This window comes from Rattus norvegicus, chromosome 11 (genome assembly GCF_036323735.1).
Source record: "Rattus norvegicus strain BN/NHsdMcwi chromosome 11, GRCr8, whole genome shotgun sequence".
Taxonomy (NCBI): Eukaryota; Metazoa; Chordata; class Mammalia; order Rodentia; family Muridae; genus Rattus; species Rattus norvegicus.
Window position 1 is genome coordinate 52,476,676 of NC_086029.1, and position 17,867 is coordinate 52,494,542.

General features: G+C 36.1%; 1 long non-coding RNA gene across 1 annotated transcript in view; it reads left to right on the forward strand.

The window, feature by feature from the left end:
- Positions 1-17,867, forward strand: part of LOC134480983 (uncharacterized) — a 308,633-nt gene that overhangs the window by 176,482 nt on the left and 114,284 nt on the right. The window contains exon 5 of the long non-coding RNA XR_010056095.1: positions 9,452-9,524. This is a non-coding gene — a long non-coding RNA (uncharacterized LOC134480983). The remainder of the gene's footprint in view (positions 1-9,451; positions 9,525-17,867) is intronic.

Genomic DNA, 17,867 nt, shown 5'->3' on the forward strand with positions numbered 1-17,867 from the left:
CTGCCTCTCCCCTATCCCTGCCAATGAAGCAGGGCCTCCTGACTCCCTAGGCCATCAAATCTATCACCTGTTAAGTGAAGCTTCTTTCACTGAGGCCAGACAAGGTAGTCCTCTGCTGTATATGTGTCAGTGGCATCATATCAGCTGGTGTATGCTGCCTGGTTGGTGGCTCAGTGTCTGAAAGATCTTGAGGGTCTAGGTTAGTTGACATTACTAGTCTTCTTATGAGGTCACCCTCCTCAGCTTCTTCCAGGCTTTCCCTAATTCAACTACAGTTGCCCTGGCTTCTGTCCACTGGTTGGATGTATGTGTCTGCATCTGAGTCTTCTGGCTGCTTGTTGGGCCTCTCAGAGGGCAGCCAGGCTGGGCTCCTGTCTGTAAGGACACCACAGCATCAGTAATATTGTCAGACCTTGGAGCCTCCCCTTGATCTGGATCCCAATTTGGGTTGGTCACTGAAACTCCTTTCCCTCAGTTTCTTCTCCTTTTTTAACTTTTAATTTTTGTCCCTGCAGTTCTTTTAGACAGGAACAATTCTGGGTCAGACATTTTGGCTGTGGGATGACAACCCCATCCCTCCACTTGCTGTCCTGCCTTTCTACTGTAAGTGGATTCTACAATTCCCTCACCACTGTTGGGCATTTCATCTAAGGTCCCCCCTTTGAGTCCTGAGATTCCCTCATCTCCCAGGTCTCTGGTATATTCTACAAGGTCCTCCAACCTGCTACTCTCTGAAGTTTCCTGTTTCCATTCATTCTGCTAGCCCTCAAGGCTTCATTTCTGTTCTCTCCTCTGCAATACCTAATCATGTTCCCCTCTTCCCCTCCCTCTTCCCTCTCCTACACATGTCTTTCCTTCCCACTGCTCCTGTGATTACTGTCTTCTCCCTCCCAAATGGGATTAATGCATCCTCATTTGCCTCACTTGGGCCCTTCGACTTTTAACCTTCTTGAGTTCTGTGGATTGTACCCTGGGTATTCTGTCTTTTTTCTTTCTTTCTTTCTTTCTTTCTTTCTTTCTTTCTTTCTTTCTTCCTTCCTTTCTTTCTTTCTTTCTTTCTTTCTTTCTTTCTTTCTTTTTTTTGCTAATATTCGCTTATTAGAGAGTACATAACATACATTTTTTGGGAGGGGTCTAAGTTACCTCACTCAGTATATTTTCTAATTCCACCCATTTGCCTGCAAAACTCATTATGTCATTGTTCTTAGGATTCCATTGTGTAAATGATCCACCTTTTCTGTATTCATTTTCCCCTTGTGGGACATCTTGCTTGTTTCTAGCTGCTGGATATCACATAAGGCCACTATGAACATAGTATAATGTATGCCCCTAAGTCATGGTGGGGCATCTTTTGGGTATATGCCCAAGAGTGGTATAGCTGGCTCTTTGGTAGATCTTTTTCCAGTTTTCTGAGGAAACTTCAGATTGATTTCCAGAAGGGTTCTGCCAGTTTGCAAGCCCTCAAGCAATGGAGGAGTGTTCCTTTTTCTCTATATTCTTGGCAACATATGCTGTCACCTGAGTTTTTTATCCTAACCATTCTGATTGCTGTAAGGTAGAATCTCAAGGTTGGTTTCATTTGCATTTTTTCTGATGACTAAGGAATTTAAACATTTCTTTAAGTGGTTCTTGGATATTCAAGATTCCTTTGTTGTGAATTTTCTTTTCTGTTTTATACCCCATTTTTTGATTGGGTGGTTTTTTTTTTGATAGTATGCATAATTGACCCCAAAAATTGAACCAGAGAACTGGTACAGCTGATAAACAACTTCAATAAAATGGCTGGCTATAAAATTAACTCAAACGAATCAGTAGCCTTCCTTTGTAGAAATTATAAATGAGCTAAGGAAGAAAATAGGGAAACCTCATCTTCACAATAGTCCCAAATAATATAAAATATCTTGGGGTAACGCTAACCAAACAAGTGAATAAGATCTGTATGACAAGAACTTCAAATCTTCCAAGAAAGAAATCAAAGAACTCAGAAAATGGAGAGATCTCCCATTTTCATGGACTTACTAATCTATGATTGTATTATGAATTAACATAGTAAAACAGGTTATCTTACCAAAAGAAATTTTCAGATTCAATGCAGTCCCCATCACATTTGAGAACAATTCTTCAAAGACATGTAAAGAGTAATTCTCAATTTTTTATGGAAAAACAAAAAACACAATTCTTAACAATAAAAAAACTTTTGAGGGAGTCACCTTCCCTGACATCAAGCTTTTTTTACAGAGCAATAGTGATAAAAACTGCATGGTATTTGAACAGAGACAGATGGGTTGATCAATGGAATAGAATTAGAGACCCGAAAATAAAACCACACACTTAGGGAAAGTTGCTCTTTGACAAAGAAGCCAAAAATATAAAATGGAAAAAGAAAGCATCTTTAATAAATGGGTTGGTCTAATTGGCTATAGATATGTAATAAAATGAAAATAGATACATGTTTGTCACCTTACACAAAGCTCAAGTCCAAGTGATCAACATAAAACTAAACACACTGAATCTAACAGAAGAAAAAGTGGGAAATATTCTGTAACTCAATGGCATAGGGGAAAATTTCCTAAACAGAACTCCAAGTGCTCAGAATCTAAGACCAACAATTGACCAATAGGACCTCATCAAACTGAAAAGCTTCTGTAAAGCAAAGGACATAGTCAATAAGAGAAATCTGCAATCTACAGCTTGGGAAAAAATCTTCAGTAACTGTACATCTCATAGAGGGCTAATATCCAAAATATGTAAAGAACTCAAGAAAAATTTCACTCTTATAAAATATCACCCTCTTAAAATGTCTAAAAGCAAATCCCATTTCAAATTCAAAACTTTTCTAAAAATTCCAGTCACACTAACAGGTCTGAAGCCACACTACGATAGTCTTCCATGAAATCAAAACAAAGTTATATACATTTTTTTTGCTGCAAGTAGGAATACTTAGTGTATATACATAATCAATTCAAATCAAAACTAATGTCTAATACTATCAAACTCAGTGCAATACTTCTGGGACTCATGATATGTTGGGTACAAAGTGCCAGGGTCATTCCATTTCTCTGGCTCAGAAACGCACAGTACACATAACTTGTCTTCTAATCAGTTGTCTCAGGTCAGTTCTACTCCACATATATTTGTTGTCTTGCTAGTCATTTCATAGCACTGGCCTTTGTGAAATTCTGGGTCCCTGAGGCAAATATGCTGTATCTTTTGCCCATACTCTTTCTTTGGCTTTCTTATATACTCTGTGATAAGTGGCTATTAACCAAAAATGCTTGCAATATCCACGATACAAGTTGCAGATCATAGGAAACCCAGTAAGAAGGAAGGCAAATGTGTGGATAGTAGAGGGAGGGAGGGATCTGGATCAGAAAGAGAAAGGCGAGGGAAAAGGGGGGCAGGTTCAGATGTGGGAGAAGCCAGAGGAGAGAAGTACGGAGGGTCAGGAATTTGAATAGGGGTATGAGTAGGAGTGAGGGATAGGGATCTGGGTGTAGCAAGTAAAAAGACAAAGATGCCAGAGATCTAAGAAATTCCCAGAACCCAACAGGGATGACATTAGCTGAAATACCCAACAAAGGGGGGAGAGAACCTGTAGAGACCGTATCCAGTGGATAGGCACGGGCCTGGTTGAGGGATGGACCACCCATCCATCTAAAAATGTTAATTCAGAATTGCTCCTGTCAAAATGAAATGCAGGGACAAAGAGTGGAGCAGAGACTGAATGAAAGACCATTCAGAAACTGTCCCATCCAGGGATCCATCCCACATGCAGACACCAAAAACCAGACACTATTTCTGATGCCAAGAAGCACTTGCTGACAGGAGCCTGGTGCCCTGTTTCTAAAAGCTGCCTAAAAGGCTCTGCTAGAGCCTGACCAATGCGGATGCGGAGGCTTGCAATCAACCACTGCACTGAGAACGGGACCCGAACGGAGGAGTTAGGGCAAGGATTGAAGGAGCTGAATGGGGTTTGCAATACCATAGAAAGCTGAACAATAACAGCCAACCAGACCCACCAAAGTTCTCAGGTATTAAACTACCAACCAACCAGTACATATGGAGAGACCCATGGCTCCAGCTGTCTGTGTAGTAGAGAATTGCCTTCTCTGGCATGAATGGGAGGTGAGCCCCTTGGTCTTGTGGCAGCTCCATGTCGCAGCATAGGGGAATGCTGGGAGCTGCGGCAGGAGATGGTTGGCAGTTGGGGAAGCACCCTCATAGAGAGAGGAGAAAGAAAGGGGGGTTTGTTGGAGTGGACACTAGGAAGGTGATAACATTTGAAATGTAAATACCTAAAATATCCAATAAAATGCATAAGTAAAAAAAGGAAGAAAAAAAAAACTTCCTTCTATCTCTTCAATTCTTGTGCAATTCTAGAAGTGTAGCTTCAGATTTACTAATAGCCATTTCTCATCTTCTCTCCTTGACCCTGTCATATTTCATAGCTACTACTGGTTGATGGATTCTTACACATTTCCTGGCTTATCTGCCAGCCTTAGGTTAAGTCATTGCCATCTCTGGACCGTGGCTTATGTGTGCTAACCCTGAGCAAGTATATTCCAGACAATTACACCACAATCACCACTTCTTTCTTGACCCTAGTTGACCATTATTATTGATTGTCTCAAAAAATCAAAGATTTCCCTGTATTGGTTCTGTTCTTCATTAGCTAGAACTTCCCCCAGCTGCTATGGCTGCAGATAGATTTCTTCGCTTTCCTTTTCTCTCACAAACCCTTTCTACACACCCCTCTTGTTCTTTCTCAAGACACAGCTTTTATTGCTGTTTTTTTCAAGTGTGTGTGTGTGTGTGTGTGTGTGTGTGTGTGTGTGTGTGTGTGTGTGCCTAAATGTATAATACAAACTTTTGTCCATATAATATTACTTGTGTGTTTATGATTTCAGGGAAAAGCTATACCTATCAAATATCACCAACGTGGTTGCCTAAAAAGGAATGTAACAATGGCAACATTAATAGATATGCTAACATATTAGATGGGAATCTGATGAACTCTTAAACTCAATGGCAAAACAACATTATGTTTAATTCAAAATATGTATGTATATATGCAGTTGAGCCTTTAAACCACTCTCAAATTTTCCTGTGAACTTCATAAATGAAGCCTCCACAGTTTTCACCTATCTTGGCCTTATCACTTAAGTTCCCATCATAGCTCATGTTTTGAATGAAAAATGTTTTTCTACTTCAGAGTTCCAGGGTTGATCCACATACCTCTCCCAAATTCCTATCAAAGCTGTGCCTTGAGAAAGAACAAGAGGGGTTTGTAGACAATTCTATCACATGAATACCTCATGTACCTGTTACTGGATTTTTTGCCTTAGTTATGATTTCTATTAAGAAATCTCTGATGAAATGTCATGGTGAAAATTAAGTTGGGGAAGAAATGAGTTGTTTCATCTTATTTTACTCTATCCATCACTGAAGAAAGTAAGAGCAGGAACTTAAGTTATAAACTTAAGCAGAAGCCAGGGAAGAAGGCGCCTTAGTTACATTGCTCCTCAGGGTTCACTCAGCCTGCTTTTTTATTCAACCAAGGATGGCATAACCTATGGCACTACCCACAGTAGGGTCTTCCTCTCATATCAGTCATTACAAGGTATGAAAGACTGCTCTATAGGCATATCTTATGTAGGCCTTTTCTAAATAGAAAGTTCCTGTTCCCAAATGACCTTACCTTGTGTCAAGCTGACATAAAATTACACACTGCACTACTACTAAAATGAGCTTTTCGTTAGTTCTGATTGATTGTCCCTGAAAAACTAGGAGGATTTCTCCCTTAAGCGGCAAAAATTATGATGTTTTTGATGCAAAGGCTTTTTGGAGGTGATTAAATCTATATAACAAGTATTCTTTACTCTATGTTTATGGAAGTAGATATTTAAGGGCAAGAAACCATCAGTTGCTTTCCATGTGATTCTCTGTATCTTTGGACTAAAAGATTCATTCACAGAAAATTGAGTTTTCCAAACTTTAAAACTGTGAATCAAATTATTCCTTAAAATTATAACCTAGTAAGTATGTGATATATGGTTACAAAATGAAAGGAGACATTAACAATGCATGCCAATGTAGATCCATCTCTCCTCTTATCTAAAAACATTGGCATAGACAACTATAAGCAATGAAAACTTAAAGTAGATAGTGCTTCAGAATTTATGGAAACAAGAAGCTATTCTGACCAGGATGATTGGCAGTAAGACTAGAGGATTCACTTTAAATAAAATAGAAGTCAGTGGAGCAAGCTCTGGAGAAGACCATAGTTATATAGCCCCTATGTTTAGTGTTAGAAATAAAGCATATTTTTACTACGAATATACTTAGTACTGATTCCATGATCCTGTTCCGTGGGCTGCTGTACACTTAATCTTGTAATTGTGAATTATCTGAATAATGGCACTTGCTAGAAATCAGGGAAGCTTCTTCTAGAAGACCTAATACTCTATTCTAAGCAAAAAAAATGTGAAGAAGCCTTATATATACATATTCAACCACCTTGGTACAATTTTTCATGCAAACCTGAAATCAATTTTCAACAATTTATTTTGTTTTGTTTTTAATGCTTCATGAGAAAGTGCTCCATTACATGCATTTTCAAGAAAAGATTCATGAGGGATGAGGAATCCAGAAATTTTTAAAATATATTAGATGGGGACAGGGCAATGTGAATGAAATAGAAAGCAAGAAGGAAATGCTAAGAAAATCATATGGGAACAACTTTCATGTTGCCATATTGCATGGTTTGTAAAATGTCATGTCATTAAGGTGGTTAAATAGTTTGAAATAGAAGTCTAGTGTATTTTGCTTGACCTCATTTGTTTTTTTTTCTGAATTTTTCAAAATTCATCAGACTGATGAACAGGCAGGAATTGAAGACCACTTCATTTTTCCATAATATTTACAAAAGTATTAGTATGCAATGACATATTTATGTGACAATGGGAAAAGTACCAATAATTGATATTATTCACCATCTTATCTGAGAAAAGGTACTATGTGAAAATGTTCCTCAAATTTATTTACAGCTTTTTGTAAGTTGCGATTTATTTTCTACGCATCTACTTGTTATGCTACTTCATAAAATTCACAGAAAATTCTAAGACAAGTTTCATATTTGGTAGTTAATGAAGGTGATCTCTTTCAATTAGTCTCACGTAAAAGCTTTTGAATAAAATATAGCTTCTGATACTGTCAGGCCTCCATCAAATAGGGTGCTCACGGCTTCTTATTATTTCACTTTCTAAATTATTCCTCCCATTCCTCTTTCCTTTCGTGCATTTTGGAATTTCCATGCTCATACCTGAAGCTGTAAGCTGGGAGAATGAATGCTTTATCGCTTGCTCGTGAGATCTTTCCTGTTAAACCTCTTTCAATCAATCAATTTGTCAGATCAGAGGCATATCTTTGGTGAGAGCTTCTCTGAACTGTGCTGACAGGGTTAGGCCAGGGTCAGCAGTCTGATAAATCGAACAAAAAGACAACTTCAAGAACTATAGTGGAGAGAAATGGGGATTAGCACAGATGGCATTATCTGCAAGTTGACACTGATAAAAAAACATATTTGTAAGAGGTAGCTTGCAAGATTCCCCTCCACAATTCTTCTATTCCCTATCCTCCCAAGTGACATTCAGATTAATTAGAAAAGTTAAAAAAGAGTCTCATAATCCATTTATCTACCAAGTGGTAAGATTCAAACATTAAATCTTGATGGTCTTCAATAAAGAAGCTTAACAAGATTAAGGGTTATCAATCTTTCCATAAGCAAAAACAGAGTGACCTTAGGGTGGCAGGAAACAATGCAGACATACAGGGCACACACTTCTTTGCAGATGCACACATATATCAATGCTAGGTAAAACTTAGATATTTATTTACAAACCATAAATGTTAAAAATGAGGAATAAATTGTTCCATAATATATATTTTATTAAAAACAAAGTATGTTAAATAGTTATATCTAAATTTATTTAATAAAACAGAAAACATTGCTGTTTGAATAACATGATTAAAGAAAGGAATTAAGACATTTTATGCTTATAAATTTAAAATCAATAAAATATTCTCTCTATGTACATATATATATATATGTATATATATATATATATATCAGACATAATACATCCTACTTATGTAACCACAATGTTTCAAAATACAAAAGAAACCATTGAAGTGAATAGGTACATGAAAGTTTTTTTAACCAATAAAACATGGTATTCTTATAACTCAAAGAAACACATAAAAAGTAGCATCTCCAATTAATAATATCTAGGCATCTTATAAAAATAAGAATATATTAGTGACTGAGGGTGTTGAAAATTATTGAAATGTTTTGTAAAACACATCTGAAGAGATGTGATGAATAGGGAGGTTCTGAAAGGAGTTTGGGAAGATAAAAATCATAATCAAAATACATTGTATAAAAATTTTAGAGATACATCAAAAGAGATACCATCTCTACCTTATCTATCTCTATAAATATTCAAGAAGCCAGATGAGAACTAAGAGAAGTCAATTTAGCAAACTGATTATAAAAATTGCCGAATCACACACTATAAATAATATATAAGAAATAAATGAAATGTTATTCCATAGCATTTCTTTTGCTTTTTAATTTGTTAGACAGTCATGATTTTTAAGCAACATTTCATAAATATACATTGTGTAATAAAATTATACCACTGTGTAGAAATGAATTTCAATATATTTAATGAGAAAGACAATAAAGAAAATACAGACTGAAAATAACACTATATTATGTGTATTTAAAATGCTCTATGTATCATTCTTATTAAATATTCTATAGACTGAAAGGTAGTAATTGAATTTTCCAGACACTATAAATTTTCTAAAATGAGATTGAAAGTACTTTTTTAAAAATTTATTTTATTTATTTACATTCCAGTAGATGCCACCCCCACCCCCCACTTCCACAGTTCCTCATCCCATTCCTATTCCCCTTTGCCTCTGAGAGGGTGCTGTGCCCCTCCTCCCACCAGGCCTCCTGTTTCCTCAAGGCCCTTGAGGATCAAACATATTTCTCACTAATGCTAGACCAGGTAGACATCCGCTGCATACGTGTCAGGGTCCTCAGAACAGCCTGTGTTATAATCCTGGTTAGTGGATCAGTCTGTGGGAGCTCCTTCGTATCTGGGTTAGTCCAGACTGCTGGTTTTCCTATGGTGGTCACTCTCCCTTTCAGCTTCTTCAATCCTTTTCCTAATTCAACCATAGAGGTCCCGACTTCAGCCCAATCATTGGGTGTAAGTATCAGCTTCTGTCTCAGTCAGATGCTATTAGTACCTCTCAAAGGACAGACTTGTCAGTCTCCCATCTCAAAGCACATTGTAGCATCAGTAATAGTGTCAGGCATTGGTGCCCTCTAATGAGATGGATCCTTCAGTCTCTTGTCTGTTTTTTTTTTCCCTTACAGTTCTGGGTCAGCAGTTTTGACTGTGGATTGATAATCCTGTCCCTCCACTTGAGGACCTGTCTATCTACTGAAGGTGGGTTCTTCAAATTCCTTTTCTCCAATTTTGGGCATTTTGGCTAAAGTCACCCCTAAATGAGTTCTGAGAGTCTCTCAACTTCCAGGTCTCTGAAATCTCTAGAGGGTCTTCCCACTTCTCCATTTATTCTCTTGGCCCTTTGGCCTTCTCTCTTGTCCCTCACCCTATATCTGATCCTATTCTTCTTTTCCCCTACCCCTCCCTTCTCCTGCGCAGGTTCCTCCCTCCCTCTCCCTCCCATGATTATTTCCTTCTCCCTTCTAAGTGGAGTTGAAACCTTCTCACTAGGGCATTTCTGCTTGTTACACTTTAGTGATGCAGGGATCGTTTCAATAAACGAAAGTCCAACAACACAATACATTATATAAACAAACTCAAGGGAAAAAAAAAAGAAAAACATGATCCTCTTATTAGATTCTGAAAAGTCCTCCCACAAAATTCAACATCTCTTCATGTTAAGTCCTGAAGAGATCAGGGATTCAAAGCAGGCACATACCTAAACATAATAAAAGCAATATATAACCAACCAACACCAGCATAAAATTAACTGGAGAGAAACTAGCAGCAATCCCACTAAAATCCAAGACAAGACAAGGTTTCCTACTCTGTCCCTATCTATTCAATATAGTACTCAAAGTTCTAGCCAGAGCAATTAGAAAACAAAAGGAGATCAAAGTGATATAAGTTGGAAAGGAAGAAGTCAAAAGTATCACTATTTGCAAATGGGATGATAGTATTCATAAGCAAACCCCAAAATTTCACCAGAGAACTCCTAAAGCTGATAAACAACTTCAGCAGAGTGACTGGATATAAAATTGACTCAAAGTGTCTTATGTGTTTGCTTTTGCATCAACTATAATGAATATTCTCTCAAGTAAAATGAACAAAGGTGGAGCAGAGACTGAAGGAATGGCCAACCAATAACTGACAGAACCTGAGACCCAACTCATGGGCAAGCACCAGTTCCTAATCCTATTAGTGATACTCACTTTTGCTTCCGTATCGGAGCCTAGCATAGTTGTCCTCTGAGAGTCTCTACTCAGCAGCTTACTGAAACAGATGCAGATACCCGCAGCCAAACAGGACAGAACTCTGCATCCTTATAGAAGAGTTTGGGGAAGTATTGAAGTCGCTGAAGAGGATATGAACCATACAGGAAAATCAAGTATCAGCTAACCTGGATCCCTGAGAGCTCTGAGAGACTGAACCACCAACCAAAGGTCATACAAAAGTTGGACGAAGGACCTGGTTACATATGTAGCAGAGGGCTACCCAGTTCTGCCTCAGTTGGAGAGTATGTGCCTAATACTACAAAGACTTGATGTACCAGGGTGGGCTGATATCTGGGGGGGGGGGCAGTGCACACACATAAAGGTGAAGGGGAGATGGGAGGGACTCTTTGGAGGTGTACAGGGGGTAGCATTTAGAATGCTAATTAGTAATTTAAAAAATAAACATAAAAATATCATTAAACCTGCTTTTCACCGCTTAGAGAACTATGTGGAAGAGGGAGATGAAGGATTGTAAGAGCCACAGGGAATGGGTGATCCTAAGGAAACTGTGTCTTTCTGACATAACTGACTGAAGCACATATGTACCCACAGAGAAAATATTCCTGGGGTCCACGGAAGTTCAAGATAGAAAAGTCCCAGTACAGAGAAAGAAAGGTGACAGGAGCTATCAGCCGTAATCAAGAAACTATTTTCAATTGACATCTGCCTGCAAAGGACAATTAGATTACTGCAATGGAATCACTCTGGGTACATTAACTATATTTATAGATAGGGCTCACACTCAGCAATAGAATCCAATAGAACTCAACCGGTATTTATGTGACATTTTGGGGATTTTTTTTCTGACTAGCCTTTTGCTTCTGTGCTTTGGTTATCTTTTTGTTTATTTGTTTTTTCTTTTTTTGGTTTTATCATATTCAGTCCAGTTCCAATTTCTTCTATACTTCTTATTACAGCATATACCTAAATTCATGTCACATCTTAACTTTTCATTGAATTTTTAATAATTTTAAAATTGCTTAAATATTTAACTATGTTTTGAAACATTATTTTTAATGGCATTTTTTAAAATTTCATGCATGTCTGATTTTTGTTTTCATTCACTTGACTCCTCCTTGCAAGGCCTCCAACAAAGGTCTTGTTTTGCTCCCTTTCAAATTCATGGCTTCTTTAATTTTTATTTCATATATATATATACATATATGATATACATATATATTACATATATATAATGTGTGTATATGTATATTATATATGTGTCTTTATATATGTGTGTATTATATATACATATATATGTATATATCTAAAATAAAATTTAAAGCAGCCATGAATACATAGTGTACATACTGTATATTACTAAACGTCATAAATACAATGTGCTTAGTCTGTGTAATGTTACTTCTCTGAATACAAGGCTGATCATTTAGTAGTGGATAACCAGTATAAGGATTCATTTCTGGGAAGACTATTTCCACTCTCGGTATTCCTTAATTATTCGTAGTACTGTGTATTGGGTTGAGACCCCATCAGTTTTCTCTCTCCAGGATAACATTTCTATTGATATTACCTTTATACAGGTTTTCTATACCCAATCATATTGGTGAGTCTTTTGGGGTATACCTTTGTTTCTTGTGCGTGTGTGTGTGTGTGTGTGTGTGTGTGTGTGTGTGTGTGTTTGCATATGTGTATGTATTTCCTGTATGTAGTTCTTGCTGAGCCCAAAAGAGGTCATCAAGCTCTTTCGGGTAGCTAAGTGAAATCCTCTGCCCAAAAAGCAAATAATCTATATTTTATTCCTTTTTACTGAAAATAAATTTCTTTTCTCACATAATGTACCCCGTTTATACTTTTCCTTAACTTTTTTTTCCCACTTTCTCCCCATGCCTTCTTCTATCCAGATCTACTTCCTTTCTTTTCCTCAATAGAAAACAAATAGGTATCTAAGGGATTATAATAATATACAATATGATATAATAAAATATAATCAGAATGACATAAAAACTAACACATTGAAATAGAATAAGAGAAACAGAAAGAAAAGAGACTAAGAAAATGTATAAGAAGCAGATCTCAACAGAGAATGCTTAATAGGGGAATCTCAAATAGCTGAGAAACAATTAAACCAATGTTCAGCATTCTTTGCCATGAGGGTAATGAAAATCAAATCTAGTTTGTGATTTCATCTTATAATTTTCACAATGTCTAAGATCAATACAACAAGTAACAGCTCATGGTGGGCAAGATGTAAGATAATGTACCCAATGTAGCAGGATATAAGGGGCAACCGCATCCATTGATGTTAGGAGTACAAACTAGTACAGACGGCTAGGGAACTCAGTGTGCCTGTTCCTCAAGGAGACGGGGAGCAATCTACATCAAGATCCTGCTATGTCATTCTTGGGCATATAATCAAGAATGCTTTGTCCTACCACGAAACTTTTTCTTAAATGTGTTCATTGATTGGAAACAACCCAGATATCCCTCAACAGATGAATAGAAAAAGAAAATTCAGTACTTTTGCACATTGAACGTTATTCAAATGTAAATAGTAATAATAAGTTAGCTTTGTCTTCAGCCTCTATTTTTACTTATCCTTAAACTGTGATTAGTATAGATTAATACATTGGGAATATACAACTTATCTCAAAATTAAGAGACAAATTGCTTATATGACCATAATTATTTAGAATTAAAATGATTTTAACATCAGATAGTTGTACCTATAGAAATCGAGAATGCCTGTTCTTTGATGAAATATATTCAAGGTCAAAGTGATATTTAAGAGTAGGAATCTAATGATAATTGAGTTACTTCATGTTAAAGATATGAATATCACAACTTCATCGCACTGGCCCCAACCTTAGGAAGTGTGGGAAGGAGCTTTATGCAGTTTGATCATCAAGGATGACTTTTATTGGTTTATATTAAAATTTCTTTGTAGACAGGCCATATATCTCTGTTTAATTGGAAGCTTCATATGTTAGTGAATTTTTTTCAAATATGAGTAAAAGTGAACCTCACTGGCTTTTACAATAGTAGGATGGAACTGTATATATAGTTTTAAAAAATCTACAAAATATGAATGATAGAATAATTGTCAAAAAAAGGAGCCTATCAGTCTTACAGTAGGAGTACAAGTCAGAGGTAGGAGAGCTACTTGAGAGGGGCTAGTTGGTTAAATAGAGGGGGGAAATGTTATAACATTCTATCTTAAGTAAAATTATCTTACTAGCATTAAAAGGAACAACAAAAATAATATTAGCTTTTGCTCATTGATTTGGCTTTACCTAATTTATCAATATACTTCATTCCAAAGAACTTCTGAATGAGCCTCTTCTCTGAGAGTAAAGACTGCCATTTATCATCTACCTGGAACATTTATATTCTTGATGTGATTTTAGATAAATCATCGGAGTTTAATTGATTTTTAATGAACGATAGTGTGCTTATCCAGAAAGAAAAGAATAAAAAAGGCATCTGGTCATCATTCATCAAGACATTAATGTAGAACAGATCCACATAAATTTTACTTCCAAATTCCTCATGGTATTTTAAGAAAATGGAAGATTTAAAAATTTTTCTTCATCAGCTCTTCATACACCTTTGTAATTAGTAGGATGGTATTATAAAAGAATGAAGGTGGTCTCGAAAAGTGGCCACAACCTCACTTGTCCTGAGAATATAGCTAAGCTTTAGTGTCAGCTATGCTTATTATTCATGTCAAGTGTACCTGAAATCCAAAGAGACATTTTCTGATTTTTAGAGACATGTGAAGACCAATTATGGTATTTTTACAGATATCTTGTCGTGCCTTTTATTGTCCTGGTTCATAGGTTTTGCAATTGGGTATGAATGTTTAATTTCTTCTCTCCCTTGGCAGCTTATAGTTGATATGTAGATGCTAAAAATTTGCAACTGGGTCCTATGATGTAACATCCAGTGCTCTTAACCAGAGCTAGTTCCCTACTTCTGGCTTTTACAGTTGCAATAGTTAAAAATTCAAAAGAAAATCATAGTGTTCCAAATAAAATATAGTTAATGCAAATTTTCAAGTCTATAATATTTGTTTGGAATAAAGAATTATTGATGCAGGTTCAGGAGCAATTATTTTCATATTGTATATGATTGTAGTTGCTGTGAAACAGACTGTAAGGTGTTCAAAACCAAAATATAAGCTCACGAGCCCTTTATAGTAAGTTTGCTGAGCCCTACGTAACTCACTCTGCCAGCTTCCTCTAAAGTTCCAGATATGCTTTGTCTCATGAGCAAATTATTTTATAATGGAATAACAAATGTCTAATCAAATGGAAAAATTCCATTAAATTTGCTGTTTAGTGCTATTGAAACCAAATTGTTTTTTTCTGTATTGAACAATAAAAAGCAATCACAGGTTTGTTCATAGATAATTGAGGAACTGAGATTTCTTTCAACTTCCAAAAGCAACCACGTAGTGAACAGTACTATTCTCATCAGATTATCCATTTCTTCCTTCATGAGAAAAAGCTGAAAAAACTTTGTATAAAGAGTACAATATGGAACTTAATTTTCAACCATAAGGCCAGGAAAAATACTCTAATATAGTTGATATTCATAGTCAGTCCCAATGTTTTTCTTATTGTTCGAATGGGAGTATCCGCGCCATCCCATCTGTTTGAATATTTACTCTTTTTCTGGTGGAACTGTTTGGAAGGATGAGGAAGAGTGGTCTTATTAGAGGAAGTGTGTTCAGGTTTGGGCCTTGAGAATTCGAAAGCCTCCAACTGTCCTCAGTGTGTGCTTCATTTTTCTTTTGTGATTCTGGATTTGAGCTGTTCTCTACCTCTCTATACCACCCCTGCCTTCCTGCTGCTGTGCTCTCTGCTGTGATGGACATGCATGCCTATGCTTCTGAAACTATAGCCCAAACCCTGTTTTCTATACTTTCACTTGCCTGTGTCTTTATATAGCAATAACTAATACACTAAGGTTTGATCATATACTATATTGTACATTTAGCTCAGGATGTAGAAAAATGCTGAGAAGCTACAAGGAAAAATGAAAGGATTGTTGCATTATGATAGTATAGAGAGTTGTTGAAATTTTTGAACGCATTGGTCCTCCAGTATGGCTTGAATAAAGGATTAAACACCTAGATCTTCTTTTGTGCTTACATATTACTTTTCTATTTGTTTCTTAACTAATGTATTCTTTGATAATTTCATATGTCCACTGTCCATTTTTATCATGTTATCCCTACCAGCTCTTCTAGAATACATCTTCTTCCAAATATATGATCGATTTATTTTAATGATTTTTTTTAAAAAATAATTATATAATGTACAAAGTTTAGATAGGGTTGTTTACATATTCATGGGTATATGGTTTTTGACTGAATTATGGGCAATCTATCAGTGTTTATATTGGTTAAGAAAAGTGGATTCCTTCCCAGAACAGCCTTTAAAATTGAATAGTTAAATAACATGGGATGGAGGCTCATAGACCTCCTTCTCCCATGCTGGGATATTGAGAGGATCGATATATGACAGAGGATATGCTAGTATATAAACCTCTGTGATTTCATGAGTTCAATGGCTGTATCACATGTACTCCTCCCTATCAATTGACTTTTAAGATGTTTTAGGTCCTGGACCTTCATGATACCCCAGATGAATTATTGCCTAATACCTAGCCTATATAGTTAGTGTACTAAAAGAAGCATGGAGGGAAACTGTCCTGCATGAAGCAGCTATACCTAATGATGGTTCTTCTATTGGCAAGGAAATAAGAATGTTGTATTCAAAGTATTTTATCTTCCATCTAATATTCTTTAAGTCTAGGTTATTTATTTTTCTGAGTTTTGAAAATCTTATTGTTAAAATTCAAAACCAACTCAGCAGGATTTAGAAAGTAGAGTTGTATTCAATATTCCTGGCACGTAATATCACAATGCTTTATATTATTATATAACTGGTGAGCTGGAAATGTGAGAGAATAAAAATCTATATCTTCATCTGTATGAAAATATATTTCACCATATTATGATGTAAGATTGCAGTAAAAATAACATTTTTATGATTGATTTCGCAATAAATAAGCATCCGTGAACAGCAAATGTGCCCATAGCTCTAAGTCACATTTACTGTGTTTACATTTTACTCAAACATTTTCTAGCTGTTTAAATTTGGATAGGTTCCTTCACAGGGCCAAGTTTAATTTTTCTTTCACTTTTAAACTTGGAAAAATATCATATAACACTTTTATTTGTTGCACAAATTAAATAAAATACTTCCCTGAAATTGAAATGAGTGCTTCAAAAAGATTAGGCATTCTATTATGAAAATAGTGAGATATTTAACAAATTGGCTACAATTGTAGTTAAATATTTGAATAAGTATATTTGCCACTTGGTATGGTAGTTTAATAAATGGCAATGAATACATCATTGAAATGGAGCTTATATACTCTACCATAATGTACATATGTACACTGCTTGAATGCCTAGCTATTTAGTTAGGTTGTGTTACATTGTAGGTAGGTATGAACCTTGACAGTGGGCACCAAAATAGTTTATGGAACCTAGAGCATAGATTCCTAGATAAATTGCCTTTGGGCTTTTGAGACTGCTGCTTCAAACTGCCACATGCTTCCCAAAGCTTTGTTGAAGAACTGGCTACTGAAAAACGTTCCTTCTGGTTTTTAATGAGCCCGTTCACATAATGCACTGCTTTTTGGACACTGAATCATTAACTTGCTTTTTATCTGGTTGTCAGTGGGGATATTCGATGGTGCTCTCTGAAAAATTTTCTCAGCTAGAGAGTCTGGCTCATATGTTTTTGCCAATATGCATCTACACAAGCTGTTCCGACTCACTATTCCTTAGTTATGATTTGATAAGTGCATAAACCATCTGGCTGGTGTAAGTTTTCCTATGACATCCACTTTATGATATATCGCAATATCTAGTACTCCAATACACTCCTATGTGTAGCTGACTTATTTATATAACTTGTACTGCAACAGTAGAGCTGTCTAAACAAGACCTAAAGAGAGGCAATACATACAATACATATATATATATGTATATATATATACATATATATGTGTGTGTGTGTGTGTGTGTGTGTGTGTGTGTGTGTGTGTGTAAAGAGGTATTTTCATTGGGTCCCATTGGTTAAAAAGAACTCCATGTAACTTACTATGTTATACTATAAAGATTGCTGACAGATGGAGAATAAAGTTATCCTAGGGATGAAACCCCCAATAGGTTATCCAATAACAAATGGTGAGTCTCGAAGTTATATGAATACAACCAACACTCAATAGAATCAGCAGGCTCTATTTACATATG